Source organism: Aphelocoma coerulescens, chromosome 9 (genome assembly GCF_041296385.1).
Source record: "Aphelocoma coerulescens isolate FSJ_1873_10779 chromosome 9, UR_Acoe_1.0, whole genome shotgun sequence".
In the NCBI taxonomy this organism is placed as follows: Eukaryota; Metazoa; Chordata; class Aves; order Passeriformes; family Corvidae; genus Aphelocoma; species Aphelocoma coerulescens.
This window is the reverse complement of record NC_091023.1, coordinates 24,867,979-24,890,101: the sequence shown is the minus strand read 5'-3', so window position 1 is coordinate 24,890,101 and position 22,123 is coordinate 24,867,979. Positions and strand designations below refer to the sequence as shown.

At 44.2% G+C, this 22,123-nt stretch overlaps 1 long non-coding RNA gene across 2 annotated transcripts; it reads left to right on the top strand.

The window, feature by feature from the left end:
- Positions 1 to 6,275: 6,275 nt before the first annotated feature.
- On the top strand, positions 6,276 to 20,371 carry LOC138114916 (uncharacterized). Of its 2 annotated transcripts, none has more exons than XR_011152882.1 (3): positions 6,276 to 7,026; positions 7,358 to 7,577; positions 19,713 to 20,371. It is a non-coding gene; the product is annotated as an uncharacterized lncRNA (long non-coding RNA). The 2 variants fall into 2 exon arrangements; XR_011152883.1 differs by lacking the exon at positions 19,713 to 20,371 and adding an exon at positions 13,205 to 13,600.
- The last annotated feature ends 1,752 nt before the right edge of the window (positions 20,372 to 22,123 follow it).

The following is a 22,123-nucleotide window of genomic DNA, read 5'->3' as shown; positions in this document are numbered from 1 at the left end:
GGGGGATTTATTATCTGTGGGCAGGACTTCAGCACCCCTTTTAAAATTTATACTTGTGCCTTGAAAAATCTTCATCATTTTCTTATTAACAGGCAGGGTATGAAACAAATTTAATCTTTTCAAGCCAATATTTTATGAAAGAGCAAGAGAAAAGAGCACCCCATGAAATAGTTAATTATTTCAATTTAAAATGTTTGATTCTGAGCATTTGAAAACCTCCTGCAGATTTATGTGCTCAAACCACTTCTGTGTTTTCACCATCAATTTGGGATGTTCTGGGAGGAAAGGGAAGAGGGAATGGTGTGAGAACCATCAGGGAGTGGCTCTGGATGCAGCAGAACATCCTTTGAAGCCCTCAGGTCCAGGACACCTCCGGGGGGATCCTGTAGAGCAAACAAACCCCGTGGGATCCTCGGCCATGGAATATTTGGTGTTTTCCAGGAGTTTGCCTTCCATTCCAGGCATCCCTGTATCGCTCACAGCCATGACTGGGGACAGCCAGGATGGGGGATGAGGCTTGAGCTGCAAGGAACACACATGGAAATGGGTGGAAAATTGCAGTGCCAGGGGTTTGTTCTGTGCTGGATTGAGGTAAAGAGGAACAGCAGCCCTGACCAGACAGCCCTCAGAACATTTTTGGGTGGTTTTTTACCATTTCTTGAAATCTCTTTGCTTTACCATCATCTTTTTTTTTTTTTTTTTTTCATTAGGGGTTAAGTGCATTTTAAAATATTTTCAATTAAGAAATACAAAAATCGTTGTAGGAGAGACAAGAAAGAGGCAAAATGAGTTGATAAAACTTTAAAATAAGGGGTGATATATAAAGATTTTTCTGATATTATTTTTTCCTACATTACTGGGTGCAGTGAGGGGAATAATTAGTACAAGCTGCAAGTAAATTGGTGTAAAATAATAATGTTAAAGGATGTTTTGCTTCCATCTTCTATTAAAATGATTTTTCCAGGATATTCTCTGATTTCCCTCTGATAAAACCTGGATAATTTGTTTTAGCTACCTTGGAAATACGAATTAGCAGAAACTGCAATTCACAGAATCCCGGGATGGTTTGGGTTGGAAGGGGTTTAAAGATCTTTGTTCCCTGAGCAGACAGGATTTCCCCAACGTTTTCTGCAGGTTGGGAATGTTAAATGGATGGGAAGGTTCATCCTGCTCCTCAGCAGGTCTGGAAAATCCCCCTTGATCCAGCAGAAATCCATGTCAATTATAAAATTAGCATTTTGGTGTCTCCCTCCTCACAGAGGGGTCACAGGGTGAGCTTTTCCCTCTTTCCCTGTTTTCCAGATCGTTGGGATGATCAATATTTGTAGGTGGAACTCTCTTTTTATGGAGTGACTGAGTTAAACTACAGCAGAAACAGGAAATTCCAGTTCCTGGTGGCTGGGAGGGTTTTTAACTCCGCATCCAGGACTCTTCCAAGCACGTGGAGTTTTCCTCCAAGGAAGATTAATTTATTCCTGACAAATTCTGGAATGACTCTTACCTGCCACAGCCTCTGAGTTTTGTTATCCTCCCTCATTAATCCCCCATTTATCCTTCAGGACACCCCTGGAGGCAGCAGAGCTTGCTGCTCCTAATTTCTTTGGGAATTTTCCTGGGGGTGCAGCTCTCCTGGGCTCCAAGCATCTCCCAGACAGCTTTTTTATGGATCTAGGAGGGGAACTCGTGTTGTTCCTGCAGAGATTCATTTTTGATTTGCAGTGCTTACAGCAGCACTTGCTCCACGAGGGAGAATAAAGGGAATTTTACACAGAAGCTCTGTTACTTCACAGCAACTGCAGTGCCAAGGGAACAAACATGTTCTGGTGGATTCCCTCTTCCCAGCAAAACTGTTTTCCATGGATTGAACTGACTGGAGAATAAATGACAATAATTATTTGTTGTAGTCACAATGGTTGTGGACTTTTCACTGCTGGTTTTAGTCTGAATAATTGTGAGAAAGGAGATTTTAGTTGGAGACTCCCAGCAATTTTTCAGAGTGGTTTTTCTCAGGGATGCTGTGGCTGCTCCCGTTTCTGGTTTCTGGAACAACAATTTGATATTCTGGGAGCTGGGATTTTGCTGAAAAGCAAAAGTTTGGATCTGAGTTGTTCCAGCTTCCAGGAGGAAATTCCTCCCGCTGAAAATCAGCTCCAAATCGGATCCCTGACTGTCTTGAATACAATTTCCTCTTTTGTTAATGTTCCAAGAATTCCTCAGCCTCTGGACTGGTGTCGGTGATGGGAGAGAGATAGAAAGGCTTCATTTTACTATTCCTTTATTTTTCCTGGTTTTGCCTGTGACACCTCACAAATTATAAGAATAATTTCCCTTAATCTGAATATTTAACACATTTTAACTGCTTTATTTTTCTCTTTTAACCCCAAGGATTCTTTTTGCCTCCGTGACATTTTTGGTTTTTTTAGGGAATATCCACCAGCAGCTGCTTTCACTCAATCTCATGGGATTCCAACTTTTAGCTTCATAAGAAAATTCCATTTCTCCCTTTCTCATCAAAAGTTCAGGAAAGCTCCCATTGAACCTTCCAGATTTATTTTACTTAAAACAAACGGTGGAATTTAAAAAAATTTAAATAATTAATTTCTATTTTGTGGGGCGCTCTTTTCTCTTGCTCTTTCATAAACTATTGGCTTGAAAAGATTAAATTTGTTTCATATCCTGCCTGTTAATTAGAAAATAATTAAGATTTTCCAGGCACAAACACAAATTTTAAAAGTAGTGCTGCAGTCCTGCCCACAGATAATAAATCCCAGTTCTGTCACCAGTAATTGTGGTATTAAAATTGATACTTTCAATGACCAATAAAGAAATAAATTTGGCACTGGGGCTGATGTAAGAACAACACTTCCCTTTTCTTTTTAAATTTCATCGGAGTTTAATGAAATATTTGCATGTTGAGCTTTAGGTGCAATGATCCCATAAATCAGGTGGGAATTAGGAGAATATAGGACAGATTTTGAGGCTAAATAGGAATTTTTTCCCTACCTGGCAAATGGGATAGGGGGTTCCCTGAGGTGTTCAGGGGTGTCTGTGCTCCACTGAGGGTGATGACAGGCAAATACCAACAGGATTTCCATGAGAAAATGGAACTCTTTGGAGTTTTTCATAGAAATATTTGGAGAACGAGCACAGAGGAGGCACCAGGATGAGCTGAGGGATGGAGCAAAGGCTGGGAGAGCTGGGATTGTCCAGCCTGGAGAGGAGAAGCTTTGGGGTGACCTCAGTGTGGCCTGGAGGAGCTGCAGGAAACATGGAGAGAGACTTTGGACAAGGGATGGAGGGACAGGACACAGGGAATGGCTTTAAACTGGCAGAAATGAGGTTTAGATGGGATATTGGGAAGGAATTCCTCCCTGGGAGGGTGGGGAGGGGCTGGGATGGAATTCCCAGAGCAGCTGGGGCTGCCCCTGGATCCCTGGCAGTGCCCAAGGCCAGGCTGGACACTGGGGCTTGGAGCAGCCTGGGACAGTGGGAGGTGTCCCTGCCCATGGCAGGGGTGGCACTGGTTGGGCTTTAAGGTCCCTCCAACCCAAACCACTCCAGGATTCTCTGATAAGAAGAATTCCCACTTGCCAGGCTCCAGTTTCACCAGTGCTGAACGATGGTCAGTCATCTTTTGGTTTAAGGGTTGTTTCAGTGAATGAAACTTGAATGCAACTGAGGCAAAGCTGCGAGTGCTCCGAGTTCAGTGGGGAGGTTTAAACGCAGGAAACATTCAGGGAGCTCCCAAATTCCCTATTCCTTTGTTCCCAGGCTTTTATGAACACCAATTGTCATGTTGGTAATTACAGCACTGCAGATTTTCCAGATGCCCTTTTTTTTGTCCTTTAGCACTCGAGCACAGCCTTCATCCCTTCCACTTTTGGATGTCAGAACCTAAGAAAATTAGCTGGAAGATTGCTGTGTTTTAAGCACTTTCCAAAGTGCCTCTAGTTTAAAAAAACCTCATTTTGTGGAAATGCCAGCTTGACGTTCTATGTATATCCCTGCTCCCATCGCCACCGTGGCAGCCTCAATCCATTGATTCACCCACACACTTCCAGGGATTTTTGGTTTTGGAGCTTGCAAGGTCAGGCACGCTGGTGGAAGCCAAGCTGGGATGCAGCACCCTCCTTTTCCCTTGGAATTCGGGAGAGTAGAGTTGTTTTGTTCATGGAGTCACGGAATTATTTAGGTTGGGGTCATTGAGTTGAAGCAGCACTGCCAAAGTGCCCTGAAGTGCCACATCCACATGTGGTTTAAATCCCTGCAGGGGTGGGCACTCCACCTCTGCCCTGGGAAGCTGTTCCAGGGTTGGCAATCCTTTCCATGGAGAAATTTTCCATAATGTCCAACCTAAACCTCCCCTGGCACAATTTGAGGTTGTTTCCTTTTGTCCTATCACTGATTCCTGGGGAAGAACTGACCCCAGTCTCCTTTAGGTGATTGTAGAGGGAAATAAAGTTCCTCCCAAGCTTTCTTTTCTCTTGGGATGCAGAGTTTGAGGTTCCTTCTGGCTTTTCCAGGTTCCTTCTGGCTTTTCCAGGTTGGGATGCAAAGGCAGAAGTCTCTGGGACTGAATTATTCAGCATAAATCATGCCCGTGGTCTGTGGCTGCAGAGCTGCTGGCTGGACCCACAGTCTCAGCAAATCCTCCAAATGATGTGAAAAATCAAAAAGACAAGTGGGATAGTGTGCATTAACCAAAAGTTTGAAATTTCCCTTAAAAAATGAATAAGGAAGCAGATTAAGAGCCATGGGTTTGGCCATGCCCATCCCTCAGAGGGATGCGCCTGATCCTGCCTGATGTGGAATCTGGGAAAATTAAGGGATCTCGTTTGCTGCTTCGGAACTCAAAGGTGGTTCCTAAAAGCTGTGATTAAATTCTAGTAAAGCTACTTAGAAATATTTGGTGTGACTGGAAAAAAACCCCATCACACTTCATTATTGTACTGGGAAAAATGACATTGATAAAGAATTAAGGGTCTCCTGGACTGGTCAGACCTTTCCTCCATCAGGGACATTCCCAGGGTGGTTGGCCCAGCCCTGAAGATCTCAAATGGGACTTGAAGAATTCCATATTTTGCAAGGTTTGTTATTTAATGCTTAACTTGTCTTGCAATTGCACTGCTTGTCATTTCAGAGGATGGAACATTGCTTTGTTTCTCGTTCTGCTCCCCTCTGGTTGTGCACTGTGAGATAAACTCTGCTCAGATCTCAGCAGAACAGCTCAGAGTGGCTGCGTTGGGGTGATTAAAATCTGTGCTAAATGAACCTCATTAGCAGCTCTCTTAGACTCTTCTCATATTTCTCCTTCCTATTAAGAAGAAGTTAAATTTCCAGCAGATTCCATTTGATTATCATGGGTAGAATATTTAAAAAAGCTGTTTTGTTCTCTGTAAGATCTTTTTTCCCCCACTCTTTTTTCTGGTTATTTAACCAGCAGTTCTTTCTCTCCACTTTTTTCTGGGTATTCAACCACCCCAAAAATGAGATTTGAACCCAACAGGAATAAAATGATGCATAAAGCAAGATTTTTATTTTCATGTAGGACTCATATCCTGTTGGATTCTTTCCTCCTCTTTTAGAACCTGTGTTTCTAAAACATTGCAGGCTCGCAGGTAACCTTTTAAATTTGCTTAAAAGAAGGAGGAATTTATACATGGACATTTTGGAAACAAAACTCAGTTCCTAGCACGAGTGAAAAGCCAGTTTGCTCCAGAATTTCTTGCACATGCAGCATCCAAAATAGCTGCATGAGGATGGAGCAAAGTTGAAATGCTTTTTTCCCCCCTCTGCTTCTTCACAGTTATATTTTTGAGCTCTCTGTCTCCTGGAAAATTGGTGGGAAATGGAGGAGGGTAAAAAGTGATGAATTCCAGGCCCTAACTGAATGTCAGGAGGGCGCTGAGTTAAATCCAGGCAGTGAGTTCTTCCCGAAATATTCTCTTATTTTCCAAACAGATTGGTTATGGGGTGAGCTCATGTACTCAGGGGGATTTAGCAAGAAATAGGGATGCTACAGTAATTCCCAGATATTTCACTCAACCAGGAATTAGGAGTTTTTATCACATTCCCATAGCTTCCTTCCCTGGAAGGTGTGGTCTGAGTGCATTCCAAGGAGCTGAATCTGCACCCCACAGCCCGCAGGAATTATTTATCCTCTAGGAATTTGGTCAAAGTTCTGCAGCCATTCCTGTGGTTTTGCCTTAAAGAGCCTGTAATTATCCTGTTAATTAATATCCCCCCATTTAGGCACTAATGTTGTTAAGCAGCAGATGAAGTACAACCATTAATGGTAAACAAGCAAGAGGGAAAAATGGGGATCAATTCAATGCCCAGCATCCCAGTTTATCCACTCCTGGATAATTCCCTGCTTGCACAGCCAGCAGAAAGGAAAGAATAATTTGACTTATTAATATAATGAAGATCAATGCAATCTGTGAACACAAGGTTGAGAGAACAACATAATTACCCTTCGTTTGTTGATGCAGGGAGGAGGCTGATTTCAATTAGTGCCTTAAATTGGGGAGGAGCTGCAGAGAAGTTGGGGGCTTTGCTTGGAGCTGGAATTTGTTTGGTGGGATTCTTTTGTGGGATTCTTTTCCTCCTTTAATGAGAAATGACAGCGTGTCAGTGGCTGTGTTGAGCTTAATCAGGGAAACTGTAGAGTGGGAACATTTGGATCCCTCCAAACATACAAATATTGGTTTGTTTTTTTATCCTGACCCCTTCAAGAGAAGGTTCTGGGCTTTTGAGGGGGGGAAAAAAAGCAGCAGTGGCCTGGACTCGAGCTGAAGGTGCCAAAAAGCAACACTTTGCCAGCAGAAACCTCATTAATTTCTTCTTTTCTCTGGCCAAAGTGTCCTGTCTCTGCTGATTATCCAGGGAATGGCTGAGCCAGGCAGGAGGGACTCTGGATCTGCCACATCCCAGCCTCCTGCCTTCTTTTTCTGTGGAGTGCTCAGCTCCTGAAGGGGAGAACTTGGAGCAGAAGGTCAGGAGAGGAACGTCCATCCTTTGCTCTGGGTATTTTATTTGCCTTTCAGTGTTTCTGTTGATAAAAATGAGCTCCCACATCTCTTCCCCAGCAGTAACTGGGATTTTGGGGATTTCCTATTGGATTTGACAGCCACACTTGCCCAGTTCCATGCCCATTTTTGCCAGGATGTTTTCCTAATCCAAGTACTGTCCAGAGGATGGCAGCTCCATACCTGAGCACTTTGGGATACCTGAAAAAGTTCTGAGTTTGTGCATTTCAGGGAGGCTGCCTCAGCCTCTGTGCTGTTTATCATGGAGACTGCATGGAGGTGTTTTATTTCCTTTCATGGCTTATTTCCTTTCCTTGTTTTCCCTGCAGGAACCAGAAAAATTCCAGGTGAAAGCAGCTGAACTGAACGAGCAGCTCTGACTCATTTGCTGAACTGGTTGGGATAGGGTAGGAGATCTTCCCAAGTGTGGCTCTTTACCAGCTCCTGTTCCAGGATTTCTTAAGAAACATGAAGATTTAGCAAGGCCCTGGCAATGAAAAAGAGAATTGAAGCTCGTCCAGGCTTTTGTATCCCAACATTCCCCAGACTGTGAGTATTGTTGATATTTTTCAATGTTTCTCTCTCTCTGAGTTTTCTCCCCAGGAAAAGGGAGTGCTCCAGGGTTTTTCAGAACAATTCTCTGCTGTGTTTTGAGCTATTAAAGTTTGATTTTCCTCAGTGGTTTGCCAGGTGTGGGGGTGAACACTGAGCACTGACCTCACTGCTGCCCACCCCTGCAAATCTCTCTACACTTTCCAAGAGCCACAAAATTCATGCTGTTCATTTTTATCACCCTGCCTTCATCCAAATGTTGTTAATTACCCTGATTATCTTGTCTTGTGCTGCTTAATTGTTTGTAGCTGAAAGGCCCCTCTGTCCTCTCTCAGGTTTTCCTAACTTGTCTTCAGTGGCTGCAGAGAAGTTTCAAATTGTTTTGGGGCAATCTGGGCAATTTTTTGGTTAGAGTTTCATCATGGAGGTGTTTAGAATTCCTTGGAGAGAGACTCTTTGCAAGAGCATGGAATGACAGGACGAGGGGGAATGGCTTCAAACAGACAGAGAGGAAGTTTAGGTGGGATTTTGGGAAAAAATTCTTTATTGTGAGGGTGGGCAGGCCCTGGAATGGATTTCCCAGAGCAGCTGTGGCTGCCCCTGGATCCCTGGCAGTGTCCAAGGCCAGGCTGGATGGGTTTGGAGCAGCCTGGGACAGTGGGAGGTGTCCCTGCCCATGGCAGGGCTGGAATGAAATGGTTTTTAAGGTCCCTTCCAACTCAAACCATTCCATGACCTTGCTACAACTTTTACAAGAAGCTTTTGTCCCTATATCCTTAAAGAGGTTCATAATTTGTGTTTTAATTACATTTTATTCCCCCTGCCCCCCTCCATTTTTCCTTAAAGGTGCCCAAATCCAAGACTAATTTTTAAGAAACTTTCTTCTGCTGGCAGAACGTTCCTACAACACAGAGCAGGAATGTTCCTTAATCCCACATTGGAAGGGCTTCCTGCCTTTGGGATTTCTCCTGTGGGACAACACTCTTCCTCTTGAAAAAGCTGATTTTGTTGAATTTTTTTTTCCGTAGCCTGATCAAAACAACTTTTCAATGTTTTCTCGCTGCATTAACAGGCTGAAATTGCTACTAAAAGTATCAGCCAATTAGCAACTCTTTAATCTCCTGCATTGTTTGTCACCACGGTGTGACAAAGTGACAGCCTGCCACGCTAATTAGCTGCCTTCTGCAAGGGGAAAATTGCTCTTGTTTGACAAATAATTCAAGTTAAAGAAGGACAAGGAAGTCTGAAAACAAAGTTATTCATGCAAAGACACATCAGAGAGCACCCAGGGGCTCAGGTAATTGGTGAGGGGAGGGAGGACCTCTCACCTTTTTGTAATAAATCAGAAAATTATTGAGTGGAAGGGATGAGGTGATTTTTAACAGCTTGAAATGAGAGCAGGGTTCAAAGGGCTGTTTCAGGAGCCTCACTTGATGTCGGGAAAAGTTGGGTTTCTAGATGCTGTTGGTGTTTATTCAGCTTGAAAAGCATCTAAGCTGCACCTGACCTCCCTCGTGAGCCATTTAAAGGTGACTTTTCACCTCAAAACTCAGTGCTCCCATGGAAAACCCCTGGCCTGGAAAGAAGAAAGATTCAGGAGCATCAAAAAGACAGAGGGGAGCTCCAGAGCTTCCCTCCAAAAATGGTTTTTATGGCTTCAGAGGAGCCTAAATCAGTTTGTGCCCAGTCTGCCGTGAGAAAACGGCCTTGGGTCTGGTCACAGCCTGAGAGTGAGGAGTCCTTGGAGCATTTGTTTTGGTGAAATGAGAAGTTCAGGGAGTTGAGCAAGAATTTTCAACATGAATCAGAAAGCAAATAATGATTTTTGTTGTTTGTGTGGAAATCAAATTGCTTTTGTCATCTTTTTTTTGAGCTAAAATGCAGCCAACTCAATGAAGTTTGGTGTTTCCAGCTTTTTTCAAACCTGAACTCCCTGAAAAAAAAATTTAGAAGTGAATTGAGAAGAAAATAATCCCTAAACATCTGCAAAGCTGATTCAGGGGTTCTCAGACTTTAGGTGCTGAAATTTGGACTAAAAAAGAAGTGGCCTTAACAGGCAAATAAAAGCATTCTGATTTTGGATAGCTGGGAAAAGAGGAGGAGTTTGTTTTGATGGATTGAGCTCCTGCGGGAGTGCAGGTGAAATGCTGCATTCTCAGCTGAGCCCTCCAGCCTGGAAGGACTTGGGAAAGCAGGAGGGCATTCCCAGAAGAGCCACAAAAATGATTAAAGGACTAAAGAGATTGATGACTTGATGGGTGAAGAGTTATTGAGGGAGCTAAATATGTATTGCTTGCCCATGTAAATGATGGATGCCAAACATTCCAGGAGCTTTCCCGAGTCAGTGATGGATTGGGTGGAATGAAGGAAGAGGATGAAAAGAGTGATTGTCTGCTGGGGTAGCAGGAGCAGTGATTTTGGATTAGATCAGCAGGATGGGACCAGCATCTCCTCTTTGGCAGCTGATGCTCACAAAAAAAACCAAGGCAAAGAAGTCTCAGTTGGATAATTATGGATTTCTCTGTCTGAGGAGTTGAAATGATTGTTTGTCTATGGATGGGAAGGTGGAAAGTAATTAGGACAAAAGTAACTCTTATAAAAGGTTTGCTAATATGTAGGGCCACAGAATCCTTGGTGAATTCACCAGGAGTGCAGATCTAACTGGGAATTTTAGGACTTTGGTGTCCAGCTCTGACAGATTCGGGATAGCAGCTGCTGGAATTTGCTGCAAAACATTCCAGTAGGCACAGGATTCCCAGTGAAACCACAGCCTGTTTGGGATTTGCACCAGAAGGGATTTTGGGTGCCAAACGTTCAGTTTCTCTGCAGGCTGTCACTGGATTGGGACGTTTGGATCCTTAGAAGCCAACATCACAACTCCCAGGAACACCACTGAGGGTTGTGCTTCCCTGGAAAACAATGGGAATTTGCCCAAGTGGAAAGTGAACAGAGATCCAAGAAGAAGCTCGAGGATTTTTCCCTGCCAGCCATGAGAATTTTACTGAAGGTGTTGTGCACAAGTGGCCTTGAGCTCAAAGAGAAACCCCCCTGACATATTGATGACTTTTTAATTAGTTAATGAGCTCCGATGCAGTTCTCACCTTCTTTTCTGTTGAGCCCTGCAGGGTAAAGGCCTCCTGGTCCTGCTGGAAATGCTGGAATTTGCCTCATCCAGTGGCAAACCCAAATCCTGTTTATCGGATTAATTACTGGGAGAATCCACAGCCAGCTCCAGTTGCGCTGGAGCCGCACTGAAACCAAATTGTTTTCTTCCTTATTTTCCTTTCCCTGTGGGCAATCAGCAGGTGCATAATGTGAAATACGAGCAGGAGCTGCTCCTCAGAGTTATTCAGGATTCTTTTCCAGCTTCTGCTCCCTATTTTCAGTCAATCACAGACCATAATAGGCTATTTGTCACCACGGATATCTGTATACATAAAAGATAAGTAGGTACTGAATATCTGCTTTTACCACTGTTCTGAGCACTGCCAGTGATATATTATTTTCTTTTATCTCCTCTGTGTATCTCTGCATCAGGGGAGTGTCACTGGGTGTATCCCGGTGAAACAGGATGGATTTTAATCAACTGCTGGGAAAATGAGATATTACACGAGGATGAGAACAGCTGCTTGATAAAAGCACCTCTTTAAAAGTAAAATTCCGCAGCGTTCTGGGGTTTGGTGCCGTTGTCGAGCGTGGAATAAAAATGACATTAAAAAAAAAATCATCGAACTTGAGGTAGTTTTCTCGCAGTAGAAAAAGCAGGATCCATTCCAGGAAAAAAAGAGGCTTCTTGGGACATTCAAGGTGAAAATGGGAATGAATTCACTGAAAGTGCTGTGAGTTAAAAAGGTGTAAAGTGAGTGTGAGAAAAACCTGTGTGCTGGTGCTTAAGAAAATGGTGTTCTACAAAAAAAAGTCTTTGTAAAAGCTCTTTTTGAAGGAAATATTTTTGCTTCCATTCTCCTTAGGGACTCTCTGGAGCTGGAAGGCTTCCAGTGCTTTCTAGAAAAAACTACCCACAAATTGAAATAGCGATTTGCTTCTAACATTTGGGGTTCAAGAGAATTCAGGATTGGACCAATTTTCACGGAATAGTTGGTCTCTTTCCTGAATCCATGAAAATCGCTCTCCTTTAGGCTTTTGGAGAAATCATTGGTGAAATTTTGTTGCTACCAAAGATAAAAAGCAGATTTTTTTCTCGGCTTCTGCGTGTTCAGGAAGAGTAATGAGTGTTCTCCAGGCTTAATTGGTGTTCTGAATTCCCCCCAACACAAAGACAACGTCCCCTAGCTCCAGACAAAACAAGTGTTTATTCCTTCAGCTGGATCAGAGCTGGAGTTCTGCTCTTTATTTCCCATTTGTGGGAGCAGGAGAGGTCCCTGTTTGACAAAGGAACAGGGAGAGGCTCAGGGAGAGGTCTCAGCAGTGGAGTTTGGCTCGGGACACTCCTCTGGCACTGGAATTCTCCAGGAGAGCTGTCAACTCCATTTCTCCCTGGTGCAGTGAGAAGGACAAAAGCTCTGGGATATAATTTGGATTTTGTTTACCTTTGTGAGACGCTCCAGGTGCTTCTGTTTGCTCCTGATAAGTCTGGGAAGTTTTAGCTGCGTGAGCCCAAAAACCTGGCTTTGGATCCCAGAAGGATGGGCTCTTTTTCCTAAGGATAATGCACATTTTGGACACATGGAAGCTGAAAATGCTGGTTCGGAGGTGGTGGTTCCAGCTGTGGAAGAGCCTCTGCAGCCCAGGTTAAACTCAAGGAAAGGAGTTTCTGGTTTGGGCCTCATTTGAAACTCAGCATTTGGTCTGCACAAGTTGTTAAATGATGAACATTTTTTCATAGCCAGATGTTTTTAACAATACCCCAGAGCTGTTTTGCTCTTCTTTCCAACTGTCCAGTACTTCCAGGTGCCTCCTGGCTGTAGGAGGAAACTTTTCCTTTTTAATTAAATCACTGAGATTTAACTGAGGGCTATGAGCTCAGAAAGGATTTGTTTTCCTGGCAGTCGAGATTGTGGCAAGTCTGACAAAAGCTTAAGCAGGTTTTTATGGATTCAAGCCTTATTTTTCTCATTCCCAGGAAGCTGAGCGAGTTATTTTTGGGAGGTGGATGCCTTCGATGCTGTGGTTTTTTGGGTTCTTCCTCCATCCCGTGTGTGTTGAGGACACAAGATTGTTACTGCTTAGTTTGGAAAATTTATGGGCAAATCCATGAGGGGGTTGGGAAGATTTGGGGCTAAAGTCAGTCAGTGAGGCCTGAGAGTTCATAACTGAGCTCAGCACCAGTAAAACCAGTTAAAGGGTAGGGAATGAATTGTGAGGGGAAGCAGCGTGCTCGACACCCCTGTTGGAAGGGTTCACCCCAAGCAGCTCCTCGCCCTGCTTCCCCCCAGCCGGGTGACCCCTGAAAGCAGCACTTTGAACAAAACTCGAGGCCAGGCTGTGATTGCAGCCAGAAAAGTCCTGCCAGGTCTGTGGGAGCCCAAACTCTCCAGCACTGAATCTATGAAACAGCAGCAACCCTCATTTCACCCTTCACAGAGTTCATCATTCCAGTGCAGCGTTCCCTCAGCAGGACACAACAGCAGCCAAAAGGAAAATAATTGTTTCTCCTTGTACAGGAATGCTCTGAGAAAAGGCTCCTGGGACTCCTCCGAGCAAGTCCAATTTTTCCAACCATATCTAGGAAGAGTTTCACCATCTGCTTTTAGCACATCATTTATCCAACGCTTAGGCAGAGACAGAAAATAAAAACCTGCTGCCCCCCTCCTGGGGAAAGGGGCCTCTTAGAGAGGATTGGTGACCCCACCGGTTCAATTTGGTCTGGAATTATTGCTTGGATATTGGAAATTCTCCGTGCAGGAGGCAAAGTGGAATGGCAGCAGGAGCAGAAGTTATTTTTCCTTCAGTTCTTGCTTTTCCCCCCCTTTATCTGAAACATTTGTCATTTACTAGAGGGTACAAATGATATATATGGAAGTAAAGCAAGTGAAAGTAAAGCTGGTGGTTTTATGGTGTTTGTGACTTGGGATAGCAAGGTAATAATTTTTATCATATTTTACATGTTTAAAGGTGCTTTTGAAATACTGACTGACTTTATTGGGACTTGTACAAATGGAGGAGCAGCACGCTCAGGAACGGGAGAGCCACGAGCTATCCATAAACCCCACTGAGTTCAGCATATTAAAAAGTGTCCACTCAGATAATTACCCTTAATTATTAATTCTTTCCCATGATTAGTTCGGGTGGCAATGGTGCAGAAAAAGCCAAGCTTTGGGTATTTGCAATCTGCTGTGCTTTGGCACCTTCTGTGTTTACCAGAGATTGATAGAAATGACAAAACAGCTGCTTTTTAAAAAATTGCTTGCATTTTCCCAACTTTTCCAGTCACTTCTTTTAATGCACACTCAGGTTTGAGATGCTCTGGAATTGCCAGGCTCTCAACGACCCCCGTGGGCTGATGCAGCTGAATTTTACTGCGATAAACTTTACTTTTTACTAAAATTTACTTCCTGAATGAATTGCAATCTGCTTTTTCTTTTCTATTTCTTGGAAGATTTACCAGCCCAACAACTTAGAAACTTTGTGTAACTCTCAGAAAGAAACTGCAGATTAGTTTTAAACAAATGAGTCTCTGCTGCCTGGTGCAGAACAGCTCAGCAGCAGCGAATTTGCATTAAGATGATCATTAAGGGAATTTAAATGCTTGGGAGCAGAATTTCCCTTAGATATAGGTGGGACTTGGTGTCTTCTCTTTGCCAAAGGTCTGATATTTTTTTATCCTCTGGGGATTTTTATCTTTGGAGCTGCTCCTTGCTTGGCTTTGACACCGGCACCAGCTCAGGCTGTTTGGGGTTTTATTCCTGGTTAATCCCCACAGGACCTGGAATGTGCTGTGGGAATTGCAACAATCACCTGTTCTGGGCTCCTTGTTGTCCCACGAGAGGATCTGGGGGGATTTGGGCTCCCCAGGGGTGTTGTGTCCTGCTGGTATCCCCAGTGTGGGCAGCAGCTGAGCTGAGCTGACACAGGAAGACTTTCCTGAAGGTGTTCCCGATGAAACCACGGCACAAAGGAGCTTTTGTTGGGGTGGTTTACTTTGTACAGGATGCTCAGTGATACCTGCTTCTATTTTATTGACTTTTGCCAAACAAGTGAGTGGAAAATTTCACTTTTTCCTTTACTTTTTACCCTTCCTCCACTTCCTTTTACCAGATTTTTTGTTTGTTTTTTTTTTTTTTTTTTTTTGACTTCAGCATCCCAAACATTCCAATGACTTTTCATCCTGGTAGTGATTCACTGGAAAAAAGTGGATTTTAAACACTTAACAATATAATTCCTCACCATTTTGCTAAAGCCTGAGGTTAAGTTCTGGATAAATGATAAAAATCATGGAATGGTTTGGGTTGAAGGGACCTTAAAGCTCATTTTGTTCCACCCCCTGCCATGGGCAGGGACACCTTCCACTGTCCCAGGCTGCTCCAAGCCCCATCCAACCTCTCCCTGAACACTTCCAGGATCCAAACCAGCAGCAAGGCTGGTGCTGGAAGGAAAAACCACCTCCCAAAGGCAATAGATTGGATAACTGTGCTCTGAGGAACAGGGGGATTAATTAACAAGGCAGGATTAATGAGGTAAGTTGATGGGAGCGGGGCTGTTTAGGAGATAGTTTATACCAAACTGTAAATGAGGCAGGAATCTGTCCTGAATCCGGTTGAGAATGGAGCTGCTCTCAGCTCCCCTCCAGATATTTCTGGAATTCCCAGTAAAATATGGAATTAGGAATAATTCGGAAGTTATGGGATGACACCTGTGTATGGCTGTAAGATAAATGCAGAGAACTGTTGCAGAAAAAGCCCAAAACGAGCAAAAAATGGGGAAAACTCCTTTGTTTTCCTCAGGTTTGTGTTTAAAATGTAATTTAGGGGCACTGCAGAGGAGATGGCTCTGTGGGGATGATGTGGTTTATTCATAACTGCAGAAGCAAACAATTATTGCAGGAGGCTTTTTATTATTTTTCTTGTCTTTCCCCCCCTCTTTTCCCCTCGGGAAACATTCCCCATTTTCCAGCAGCAGCCACCTGACAAAACAAAACCTGTGGAGCTTCAGAGGTGAAAAACCTGTGAAGCTTCAGCTTCAAAAATCCAGGGGAAAGCGGAGTTCTTCCACTCCTCCCCTCCCTCAGCTGAGATGGGATCAAACAACCCGGGTTTGGGAGGGATGGAACAAACTCCACACCCATCCCAGAGCATCCCAGCTGTAGGGACTGAATCAACAGTTTCAGAGGCTCTGGAATTCCAGCAGCACTGGGCACATTCCCAGATCCTCCAGATGTGCTCCTGCAGGGAGTTTGCTGCATAATCAGCTTTAAATTAGAGCCCTTTCTGGAAGCTGAGTGCTCCTAGCTGTGGAATTCCTCCTAATGGGAATTATTGCCACGAGCTGTGGAGAAAACGGTGCATTTTCAATGCCAATGCAATATTTTGGAGGTTTTTATTGAAATATCCAATTAGTATTAATTAAAAAAAAAATCCAGTAGGATATTCACAGCAAGTGCACGGCAAACCTGGTATTTTAGCCCCAAAAATGGTGAAAAATCACATCACAATATCCTGGAGTTTGTATTTGAGTAACATTTAGTCAGCAATGGAATTGTACTTGCCAAGGCTTGAGGATCTCAGGAAGGCGAGCCCCATATGCTGCTTTTTTAAATTATTATAAGCTATGAGGTGAAGGAAAAAATGGCATTTTGGGGTAGATTGCACTTTAACTTTTTAATTTTCTGGCCTTTTTAGTACCTTTCAGTGACTCTGTTGAGTTTTGAGTCTTGTCCTCTGCTTCAGTGGGAGGAAAATTGCTGCTGCATGTCCTGGTGCTGGGGAGGGGCTTCCCTGCCTTGATCCCAGTTTAAACCAGGCTGAGAGTTTGGGGCATGCAGGGAAAGTTGTTTCTTAATAAAATCACTGTTATTATTAAAGGCAAACCATAAAGGTGATGGAATATCTGCTTTGGGCACTGGGAAACTCCCAGATTTAATATTTAGGATCTTGAGGTGGTGCTTGGGAAAAGGGGCTGCTGGGAAGCGATGGACAGTGTCATTTGGGAAAGAAAAACCAAAATATTTGGGAAAAAACCTCATCAAAATGAAGCTTTACAGAGTTTTTCTACATCTTTAGTCCAGCAGATCCCATTTCCAGTTCTGGCTGAGTCTTCCAGGAGCTTCATTCCCTCCCAAATTGCCTTTTTTTTTTTATTCCCCCTGTGATATGATATTTGAAAAACACTTTAGCCCAGCTCTGATCAGGAACATTTTCTCTCCCTCCTGGCCTCCTCATTCCCCTTGGAAGGGCAGCAGCAGAGGGCAGCTGCAGTCAGCAGGGGCAGGGGATTTCCAAACATATGAATTCCATGGTTTTTCCCCCCCTTTATGCTTCTGGGTCCCCTCTCGGTTGCTGCTCTTGTGACTTGAATCATGTGGAGAATTTATTCTCCTGCAAAGATGCTGAAATCGTGGAGGTTTTCAGGTGAAAGGGTGGAGGTTTTCAGCTGCAATCATGGAAGTTTCCTATGAAAATGCAGGATTTATGTATTTCTAGTTGGATACCACACCAGGCCCGTTTCATTCCGTGCGGTGCTCCCTGATTAAAGAGAATTCCCACCCTTTTTAGTGCTGGGGATGGAGGGCTCAGGCTGCTCTGTCCTTTGGTTTTGCTCTGTCCTTTGCACGTGCAGGGCTTGACAAGTCCCAGGCTCACTCCTCCTTCCTCTGTCTCTCAAACTAAAATTTAATAAAAAGGCTCCTTCTGGTTCTACTTTTGGTGGATTTATCCCTTTTTGCTCCAACCTTTCCTCAGCTGGAGCCTCGAGCAGGGGTGAGACCCTCTTGGATGTTGTGGGAAGCTGGAGGTGCTGGATAACATAAACATGTCACTTATTATTATTATTGTTTATATTCTCTTTATTATCACGATGATGGTGCTGTTTGGGGTGAGATTGAAAGAGGGAAGGGTGGTTCCCTCTCTGAAGCTGCCCCTGGGCTTTGCAAAGCCAATAAAAAAGTTTTTTATATCAGCAAGGCCACAAAGCTGACAATTTGAGCCATCCTGAGGAATTGCTGGAGCAGAAAGGAGCAGGAGGGGGCTGGGTGTCACTGACAGCAGTGCAATATCAGCAGAGTCCAAAAGATCAATCCTGGGGCTGTCACACCTCAAAGTGGGGCCTTGTAAAGGGCAAAAAATGGAAACAGAGAGAATTCCAGGGGCACAAACGACAGCTGGACTCGCTGATCTTGGAGATCTTTCCCCGTTTGTTGTTACCTTCAGGTGGGAGGTGCTGTTTGATTCCACAGAAAGAGGTTTTCCACTGGGAAACCATTGGATAAATTCCCTTCAAAGTAGAGTAAACCTAAAAATCCATGCACATTCGGAATGCAGTTGCCTCACCCGTTGCCTGTCAGGTAACAAAGGTGTGGTAATTAAGGAGTAGAACCTAATTTGCATGTCACCATCCCTAGGGGAAGGACACAGGACTTGCAAGCTATAAATGGGATTTGAATAAAGGTAAATTTATGCTGTGCTGCAATGGCAACACCTGGATACATCCAACTATTTCTAACTTCTTAAAATCTCCGAATTCTGAGGGGGAAAAAAGGGGAAAATTTGTGAAAAATCAGCCTTTTCCTCCCTTGCACATTCACTGTCTCCAGGATAAAACTGCCCCCAAGCTTCTCATCCCTTCTGGCAGTGCAGTTGTGGGCTCAGGTTTAGAAGATTTTTGTTGCCCTTAGGTGGAAGAAGAATTGAAGTGAAGGTTTAGGAGGCTCCAGGCTTGGGTAGGAATAAATATGAGCTAGAAAGAGCTGAGAATTTTCTCTGTGTGGCTGCAAATTGGAGCCTGTCAGTGCTGAGCAGGCTCATCATTTTTGTGTGGTATCGAAGATGCTCATCCCGTCTTTTTGGAGTCACTTAAGCTGATAAACTCTGCTTCTTACTCGGAGCACAAAGCTGCCAACATCAATTCTGGGCACCAGGGGAAGGAGGGAGTTGGAGTTTTGCTGGGGAAGAAAGATTCTCTGCTGAGGACATCTCACATGCCAAGTCGTGGCTTCGAGCAAAGGCTCAGGCCACGTGTGACCCTGTGGAAAACGTCCCTTAAAATGCTCTTTAAAGCACCAGTGTTGACAAAGTGACTTGGAGAAGGACTCAGAAGTGGCCCTGGGAATTTGACCACTCTCAGCAGAGGGAAGGATTTAGGTCAGAGCCCATCTGGAGCCCAGTGGTTCCTGCATGGATGGAAAAAGTGGCTGCAATGGGGCTGTTTCAATGTTGGTTGAAGAGACCTCTCAGATCCTCAAAAATATTTCAGGTATTGCATGTAAAACAAGCTCTAATTGAGAGGGCTTTAAAAAAAACCAAAAAACAATGCTGTGGATAATAAATGATTACCAGAAAAATACAGAGGTTTAAAATTATTCAAAACAATCTTGCTTGGGAGAGATTCCTGTGAGAATTGAAGTTATAAAATAAGTGATATGAAATCTGTGGCAGATAAACTGTGGTAACTCAGGGCACAGCATTTTCTGATTCTTTAAGTACCATAAAAGCATCAGAAATCTAAATAGGATGATCATTTCCCTGGATATTTCTTGATGTTTGGATAATCTGTTTTCGTGGCCCCAGCTCTTTCCAAAGGGAGAAGCACACCCAGAGCACCAAGGAATTCCTGCTTTTCATGGCTTTTCCGGGTTGTTTTTCTGTCTGAATAATTAAATTTGGTGATGTAAACACAGGTTATTCCTGTGTTTGCTGGCAGCTGGAATCTACACTGATCCCAGGGCCTCCCCATGTGTAACAAGAAGTGAAATGTCCCTGATGGGAAGATGCTCAGGAAAGGAAAACTTCTGTTAACACAATTTTGCACTTTTCTCACAGAGGCAGCAAAACCCTGCACTGAAGGGACCTCCAAACCCATGGCAAAAATAAGGAATTTAAACTTAGTCTCCACATTTTGGAGGTGTTTCTTTTCCCCCAAAGCCATGCTAAAAGCAGGAGAGTGATAACACAATGTTCCAGGCAGAACTGCCACAGAACATTTGGAATGCTAATTACTGCAAAACTTATTTATATCCAGGTTTAACTACCAGGATTGGTCCCTAACTCTGGAAAAGTGGCTGCCATCTCCCAGGGGTTGCTGCTTGGACACATCTAAGTCCATCAGTTGGAATTTCAGCTGTTCTTCCTGGACTTAATAAATCAGCATTTCCTCAGATGAAGGAATTTTACCTGGGAACTTGTGGAAATTAGGCACCTAAAGCTGCTCCTTAATTCTCTGTATCCCACCACCAACTGCAGTGATGGTCAGCTTAATGAAAGGAAAATGAGAATCAGTCAATCCCTATTTTTGATTTAATAAAATTTGGCAGTATTAATATTTTTCCAACAGTTCCAAAAGATATTTGGCCCAAACAGAGCTCAAAATGTTGTCTCACACCTCTAAATGGCACCAGCTGAGTTTCTGTGCTGCCACTCAGTGTCCCAAACCCCAGGAGAGGCTTTGCTTGTAAAGCATCCCACAGATCTGTGGGAAAGTGGGAATCAGGAATATCACTGAGGCCCAATAAAGACAAATCAAACTAGAGCTGGAATGAGTCTCCACAGGAGACATGAGGGGAGGTGCAATGTCAGGGAAGATAAGGATGCAAACACTATTTTCCAGCTTCAAAGATGCTGGAACTAATGTTGCAGGGACATTAATTACATGGAAAAAAAATTTAAAAGGCTCAAAATGCACTTGACAGAATCCCTTTAAACAAATATAGAGTCAGAGTCTGCTAATGGCTTCTGGCTCCAAGAAGTTTCCACAATTTTCTCTTTACTTAAGTCTTATGCTCCCCCAATTAAATGCAATTGGAAAATCAGTTATCTTGCTTTGCTTTATGCTCTTGCTAACTCAGCATCGTTCCATGATCTCGTTTTCCAGCCTCCAAGTTTTCCCTCTCTGTCACTGCCACAAAGTTTTGTTAGGGCAGAGCTGGGAGAGTGATCCCTGCGTTAGAGTGGGGTTTGGTTTCAGCATGATCTCACTTTCAACTGCTGGGGCTGTTTTATCCTCAGCCCTAAATCCATATCAGGACAAGAACCAAGAGAGATCCTGGTAAGCGTTTATGGATATGTGGATAGCCAGGAAAAATCTGTTTATTTCTGCTGCCAGGTGGAATTCCCAGGGATGGGAGAAGCCCCAGGCCACAGGGCTGCCACAGAGAGGAATTTAGGATGTAAATATCCACTTTCAGTTTTTTTCTTGTCTTCGCTCTGCAAGAGCCAAAGTTTGTTGGGAAATTTTGCCCTCATTTTGGAGAAGAGAAATTTTAGCTGAGCTCCAGCCAGAAATGGTTACACTGAACATGATCCACTCAAGGAAAGCCACCTCTGACTGGGATTCTCTCCTCCTGGGAACTCTCCCTCAGCAGGGGAGGGGAGATCTCTCTTCCTTTGCAGATATTTTTGCTGCAGCGCCAGGGAAGTGCAACTGGGGACCCAGAGCTGGCACCAAGCAGGGCAGAGGAGCTGGGAGGGCTTGGGGGGTTCCTGGGAAAGCCCTGCCTGGAGGACAGGTCCCAGGGATGCTGGAAGGAAGGAGGGACGGGCTCCGTGGAATTAAAGCAGTTTCTTCCCTCCAGCTCCTGGGATGAGATGTATTCCCATAAATGTTGTGGGGAAAAGCAGACCTGCATTGGGGATGGCTTCTGAGCTGACCTCTGGCTTTGCAGGTGATTTTGGGGGATTCTTTCCCATTTTCCAGAAAACGCTGTGCAGCCGAGTGCAACGGCCTGGAATTATTGGGAATTTGATCGGAAGTGTTTGCTGGGTGAAGGGCTCTGTGTGCTGCTCGTTGGGAATTGTCCTAACTGATGTCCCACATGCTCTCACACCTCCTGTGGCTGCCCCATCCCTGGGAGGGTCCAGGTTGGACGGGCTTGGAACAATCTGGGATAGTGGAAGGCGTCCCCATGGCAGGGGGTGGCACTGGATGATCCCTAAAGTCCCCTCCCAACCCAAATTGTTCTGGAATTCCACGATCTCGTCACGTTTGTGTGGAAAACAAGGCCTTGGGGAGGTGCCACCAGCTGTCCCCTGCAGGGAGAAGCCACAGGAACATTAAAATGCTGCCATTTTTGTGGGCATTTCATCTGGAAACAGAACTGGGGAAGGAAGGAGCAGCTGTAGGGAAGTGAAATACTGCTTTTGGGGTGAGAGTGGTTAAGGAGACGTTACAGCTCTTCCTAATGAGGGAAAAAGCAATTTCTTAGGGCTGAACTTTGCAATATTGAAATGGGAAACTCTGGGTCGGAATCACTCCTGTAGCCAAGGGCCATCTGCTGCTGCTGGATCAGAACAGCCTTGGAAATCTCCACAGGAACTCACGGAAAGGCTCAGAATGGCTGCGCACTTTTCGAGGCCGTGGAGCATCTCGGAGTTCCTTGGAACGGGCTGCAAGACCTCCAGCCATAAACCCATTTTGATTTCCAGGGAAAATAGAAA